The following is a 6,633-nucleotide window of genomic DNA, read 5'->3' on the forward strand; positions in this document are numbered from 1 at the left end:
TTCCTCCTCCTCGCTGTTCACAGCAAGGGGTTTGTATCTCTTTCTCCTTGGAGATATCTATGGGGCTCTGTGCATTGGTGGTGGGCATGCAACTTGTTGTAAAAGTGGCAAATTGTTGGCCTTCTGGTATGCCTGATGCGATTCCTTCATTTTCACATGGTGTGGCTGCTGATCCCAGTCATACCTCTTCACCAGCATTCCCCATGCAATCTGCTCATAGATGTCCGTACTTCTGTGACTGCTCTGAAGCTGTGCCTGCACAGCCTCTTCTCCCCACAGGCCCAAGGGATCCGATATCTCCTGTCTACTCCAGACAGGAGCATGTCCGGAGCTGGCATGGTTGGTTGGGCAGTTGCACAGAACAAGAGAGAGCTGCCAGGTATGCTCACCACGCTGGGCAATCAGGAAAAGGCATTTCAAAAATACATGGGCTTTTGAAGAGGTTAGGGGGCTTCTGGTCTCCATGATCCCTGGGCAGTAGAGTTCACAACTGTGAGCAAAGCTGTGGGACAGCTGCTGGAGGACTGTTAGGATTGATGTAGGTCACAAACTATCTACACTCATGCTGCCTTGACAACAGCAGGTCAATCATAGCTCAACACCATTTGGGGAGGTGTTGTTACTGTGTTGCTGTAATGGGATACCTACATCAATGGGAGACAAATGTATGTAGACACATGCACAACTAGGTTGATACAAGGCAACTTACATCAACCTAACTTTTTAGTGTAGACTAGGCCATAGTGTGACGTTGCACTCCATATGAGTCTATGAAAATATGCTAATGAGTGTGAATATAATGTAACTCGAATATGCTTCATGCAAAAGGTCTCTTGTAAGGTATCATTACAAAGCTTATAATCTACTGAGTGTAATCATCCTATTTGTATAAATGTATCATTCTTGTATTGGAACTAGAAACATGAAATATAACTCTGAGGTCCGATTGTAATTATGCAAAGTGTGGGCCATTAAGGGAATCTTGATGTCTCCCATTGAGTAGGACAATTGGTTGTAAATGGCTCTGTTTACTTGCAAGCCTTCCTGTGAGTCGAACAGAATCTGTGCAGAGCTGATTGCTTTGAAATGCTGGTAGTGATTTTAAGTGAGTTTTAAGTTTGCTGGCTGGAGAACAGCCAAAGTGGTTACTGGTTTGTTATTTTCTGTTTGCTTATTTTGGGTAAGAGAAATAGAGACAGAAAAGTAAGCAAAATAAGCAAGAGTGAAGATCGGAAGAAGCTAGAACTCCACAAGTTACAAATTGCCCAGAAAGGCTGAACACTGGGTGCTGGGAAAGTCTCTGTTAACTAAGAAGCCCCTGAGCTGAGTTGATCTCAGTTTCAGTGAACTGCAGAGGGGTGTGGCCCAACCTCTGGGTCTGTGCTGAAGCTGACTGAAGTGTCTAACTCAGGAAGACAGGAGTGGAGGGGCATCTGTTCTGGCAGGAGGGGGTTCTCTGTGGTATCCCAGCTCATCAAGTGACAGTCTCAAGGGAAGACAAATGGAAATTGATGCACAATTTGCCTGGGAAAAGGTTGCCTTGGAAAAAGAAAAGGCTGCCTACCAGCAAACCCTGGACTTAAAAGACAAAGAAATTGAGGCCCAGAGACAAGCACAAATTGAGACCCAGAAGCATGAACTGGCTGTAATGGAGTGGAAGAGGTGCACAGAGACATGTATCCTGGAGGTGGAAGTTGGGGTCCTGGTGACTGCTGTGGTGGGAACAGACCTCAAGTGTGGTCCATTAATGGTGGTTTGGAATCTTGATGTCTTCCATCAACTAGGACAATTGATTGTAAATGGCTCTGTTTACTTACAAGCCTTCCTGTGAGTCAGGCCAGGAAGAATGAAGGCTTGGAATCTCACAGTACATGTGACCATGTCACCTGGTACTGGAATCCGTCTTAAACCTGGTGCTTTGCCATTTAGAAGAAAGGGTGGGGACCCAGAGAGACAAAAGATTCTCACCTTGTGCCAAAGCTATAAAGGGGGTGGAACAGAACAAAGGAGGCAGCAATCATGAGAAACCCTCTAGCTACCACCTGAGCTGGAACAAGGACAGTACCAGGGGAAAGTATTGGGCCCAGACTAGAAAGGAGTCTAGTCTGTGAAAGAAGCTCATTGGAACATCTCTGATGGTGAGATTTTATCTGAAATCAACTTCTTAATGTATTAGGCTTAGACTTGCATGTTTTGCTTTAGTTTGCTTGGTAACTTTGTTCTGTCTGTTATTACTTGAAATCACTTTTGCTTATTATTGAACCCAGAGTTAGAGACTAATACCTGGGGGAGCAAACAGCTGTGCATATCTCTCTATCAGTGTTATATAGGGTGGAAAATTTATGAATTTACTTCTATAAGCTTTATACAGAGAAAAATGGATTTATCTGGGGTTTGGATCCCATTGGGAGTTGGGTGTCTGGGTGCTGGAGACAGGAGCACTTCTTAAGCTGTTTTCAGTTAAGTCTGCAGTTTTGGGGATGTGGTTCAGACCTGGGTCTGTGTTTGCAGCAGGCTAGCGTGTCTGGCTCAACAAGGCAAGGTTCTGAAGTCCCAAGCTGGCAGGGAAAACGGGCTCAGAGGTAGTCTCGGCACATCAGGTGGCAGTCTCAAGGGGGTCTCTGTGACTGAACCCATCACACATAGAAAATTCAGATTCTATCTCTAGTGTTGACCCCTGCTTGTAGCCTCTCTGCTGGAAAAACAGGCAAAACACGGTGTCTTTCAGCCACACCAAGACCTGGAAAACTTTTACCAGTAGTGGGCTGTTTTGGGCATTGCTTTCAATTGTCTTTTTCTGGGCACAAGCTTATAGCAATGTTGCAAAATATGCAGTCTTGGCCAGCTAAGCTAGACTCTTATTAGACCAGGGATTCTCAAACTGGGGGTTGGGTTATTATATGGGGGGGGTCACAAGCTGTCAGCCTGCACCCCAAACTCCGCTTTGCATCCAGCATTTATAATGGTGTTAAATATATAAAAAAGTGTTTTTAATTTATAAAGGGGGTTGCACTCAGAGCCTTGCTATGTGAAAGGAGTCACCAGTACAAAAGTTTGAGAACCACTGTATTAGACAAAAGGAAAAAGAAGGGAGATAGAAAAGAGGATAAATAAGGTAGGGAAGAAAAGCTTTGTGTGAGGGAAGAGAGACAAAGTTTCACATCCCAGGTGGTGGTTAGGATTCAGCTGGAGCTGGTGGAGACGGTAATTTCATCTCACTCCCTCTCTCTAGCCCTGTCTGATCAGGACATCTTTCTGGATTAGGATGATGAAGGGTCCCAGGAGATGGTGGGGGTGACAGCCATGATGGTGAAACTCATTATAGTAGCCCATTTTTCTCCACAGGGTCTCTTTTTAAGGATCCCAAAAGGGAGTGATAGGTGGAATAGCCTATCCCCTCCTTATTTTGTCCACCAATTAGAGCTAATTTCTGACACACCAATTTTGGTTCATTGTTTTGTTTACCAACCATGATCTTAACCCAGTACTTGAATTATATTAGGAGGCCTTTTTGTTTGGACTAATTTCTGTCTTGCTTTTGCACCTTTTTCCAACAACATCTGTTTTTATAGGTTATTGTGACATCTTATGAACTTACACTCACCTTTTACAGTTGAGTTCACAATTAGGGTAAATTTGTAGGCCCAATAATTACAACAGAAAGTATTCAATTTGGGAGACAGTAGTAAAATATCAGAGTGCCAAAAAATATAGATAAACTTTTTCTGTTAGAAAGTTATCACCCAACATGAGATGATACTACTTTAGACTTCATGATGGATAAAGATGAATAAATCATTGGATTGATGGATGATCAAGATTTTATTACATTCAATGTGGATAAAGAGAAGACAGTCCCAACTAGTAATATATATACTGGATGCTTTCCAAAGACAAGGAAAATTATGAGTGAAATTGACTGGTGTAAATGTTTAGATTGAGTGTTCTTTAGGAATTGTTTATTGAATGGCCAAAAAGCCATCATTCCACACCCAAGAAAGAAGACAACTGTGGCTAAAAGCCCATCCTGGTTCAGTGGCAAAGTGAAAGCAGCAATTAGAAAAATATATGGGGGGGAGGGGCAGAGAGGGGAGGGGAAGGAAATCTATAGCAATGAATGTAAATTAGAAATTGTGTTGCAAACCAGGATGTGGGCTGTCAGATCTACTGGTTGGGGCAGCAGCCAAGCTTCATGCTTAGAACAGGAGCTAGAGTCTGGAAGCCAATAACCAGAGCCGAGGAGTCAGAGTCAGAAACCAAAACCTGAGGGTTGAGCTGAAAGTCAGCAGGAAAGCTGGGCTGGAGCCATCTGGGTAGGACAGGAGCAAGGCAGGATCAGGGCTGGAGCAAGGCTAAGGGCAAGCACAGGAGAGAATGAAGCTGCAGGCATGTACATTGAACAGCCAGAGAGCAGTTGTTGATGTTGGGCTTAAGAACAAGCTTGCTGAGATCCTTGGCCAATCAGGTGGAGTGGTCAATCAGGTGGCCCTGCTGCAACTCAGCTGAGCTCAAAGGCTGCCCGGAGGCTGGGCAGCTGCAAGTCCTCATTCCTGACATTATGAAGTGTAGAAAATTGGTAAGAGAAGCTAAAGAAATCAGGGAAAAATTCATGGATGGCAGCACTAGAGACAATAAGAAGGAGCTTTTAAGTATATTAGGAACAAAAGAAATCATAGCAATGATATAGGCCCATAATTAGAGGGAGACGTAAAATTGTTAATGATGATGCCCAAAAGTGGAAGTGTTCAATAAATATTTCTGTTCTGTACTTGGAAAGAAGCAGGATGATGTGCTTGTCACATGAGAATGATGAAGTCCCTTCCAAGCCATTAGTAACCAAGAAGACTGTTAATGTCTGCTAAGGATACACATTTTTAAATGAGCAGCCTGTATAACTTGCATCCAAGAGTCCTAAAAGAGCTGACAGATGTGACTTTTTAATAAATCTTGGCATACCGGGGAAATTCCAGAAGACTGAAAGAGTGCTAATGTTGCTAACTATGTTTGTTAGTCTCTAAGGTGCCACAAGTACTCCTTTTCTTAGACTTTTGTAAGGCATTTAACTTAGTAACACATGACATTCTGATTTAAAAATTAACACTATCAATATCAGTAAAGCACACATTAAAGGGATTAAGAACTGACCATCAGATCTCAAAAAGTAGTTGTCAGTGGGGTATCCTCATCAAGCAGGGTTGTTTCTAGTGGGGTTTCATGGGGATTGGATTAGGCTCATCAGTGATCTTAAACTTTAAATTTACTTAAAATTACTGCTGATAAAATTTGTGGATGACACAAAGATTGGTGGAGTGGTAATGATGAAGACAGGGCAGTCATACAGATTGATCTGGATCTGTTGATAAGATGGACCCATTCAAACAAAATGCACTTTAATAGAACTAAATATAAAGTTATACATCCAGGAACAAGGAAAGCAGGCTGTATCTACATAATGGGGAAGTATGCTGGAAAGCAGTGACTGAAAAGGATTTAGGAGTCACAGTGGACAAGCAACTCAACATAAGCTGCTGGTGTGATCCTTGGATGTATACATGGAAGTAGCGAATAGGTATAGGGAGGTGATTTTACTTCAGTGTATACAACATTAGTGAAACTGATATTGGAATATTACATACAGTTCTGGTGTCATGTTTCATAAAGGATGTTGAAAAATGGAGAGGATGCAGAAAAGAGCCACAAAAACAATGTTAAGAAAATGCCTTAACAGTTGAGACACTTGCAAAGCTTAATCTGTTTTTCTTATTTAAAAAGAAGATTCAGAGGTGACTTGATTACAGAGTGTAAGTATTTTCACAGGGAGAAAATAATGGGTCTCTTTGTGGGGAAAAAAGCATACCAAAAACCAATAGCTGGAAGCCAGACAAATTCAGATTGGAAATAAGGCACTAATTTTTAACAGGGTGTTTGGAACCAACTATGAAGGGATGTGGTAGAGTCTTCATTCCTTGATGTCTTCAAATTGAGACTGGTTGCCTTTCTGGAAGATATGCTTTAGAGTAGCAGCCGTGTTAGTCTGTATCCGCAAAAAAAACCAGGAGTACTTGTGGCACCTTAGGTATGCTTTATTCAAACACAAGTTGTTGGGCTCAAAACAGAGATAATTGGGTGTAATTTCATAGCCTTTAATAAACAGATCAGATTAGATGATCTAATGATCCCTTCTGGCTTTAGAATCTATTTCTTCTCAATTTTCCTAAGCCAACAGCTGCTTCTGAAGTGAGGTGAAATAATTTTACATTTTTCATATAAATGCGTATGACATTTGTAGTATCTTCTAGAATTGTTGATCAGCGAGGGAGGTATAGAAATATACAAGAAATAATTAGAGTTCATCTACTATTTATTTAGTATTTATACAAAGTTTTCCTTTTAGAATCGTTTAACTATGGTACCCTCATGGCCAAGATGGAATGTGCTCGGCAGGAAGCTGCAGCCAAGTAAAGACACTCCCAGAAGCACAACGTGGAAACTCCCTTCCACTTCAGGGGCACCCATTCCAACCCCCCTGAAGTAAACACACACACACACACACACACACACACACACACACTGAATAGTACAATAAATATAGCAAGGGAAATATTTATTTACAGAGGGATGAATGGAGAAAAA

This window comes from Dermochelys coriacea, chromosome 2 (assembly GCF_009764565.3).
Source record: "Dermochelys coriacea isolate rDerCor1 chromosome 2, rDerCor1.pri.v4, whole genome shotgun sequence".
NCBI classification, from domain to species: domain Eukaryota; kingdom Metazoa; phylum Chordata; order Testudines; family Dermochelyidae; genus Dermochelys; species Dermochelys coriacea.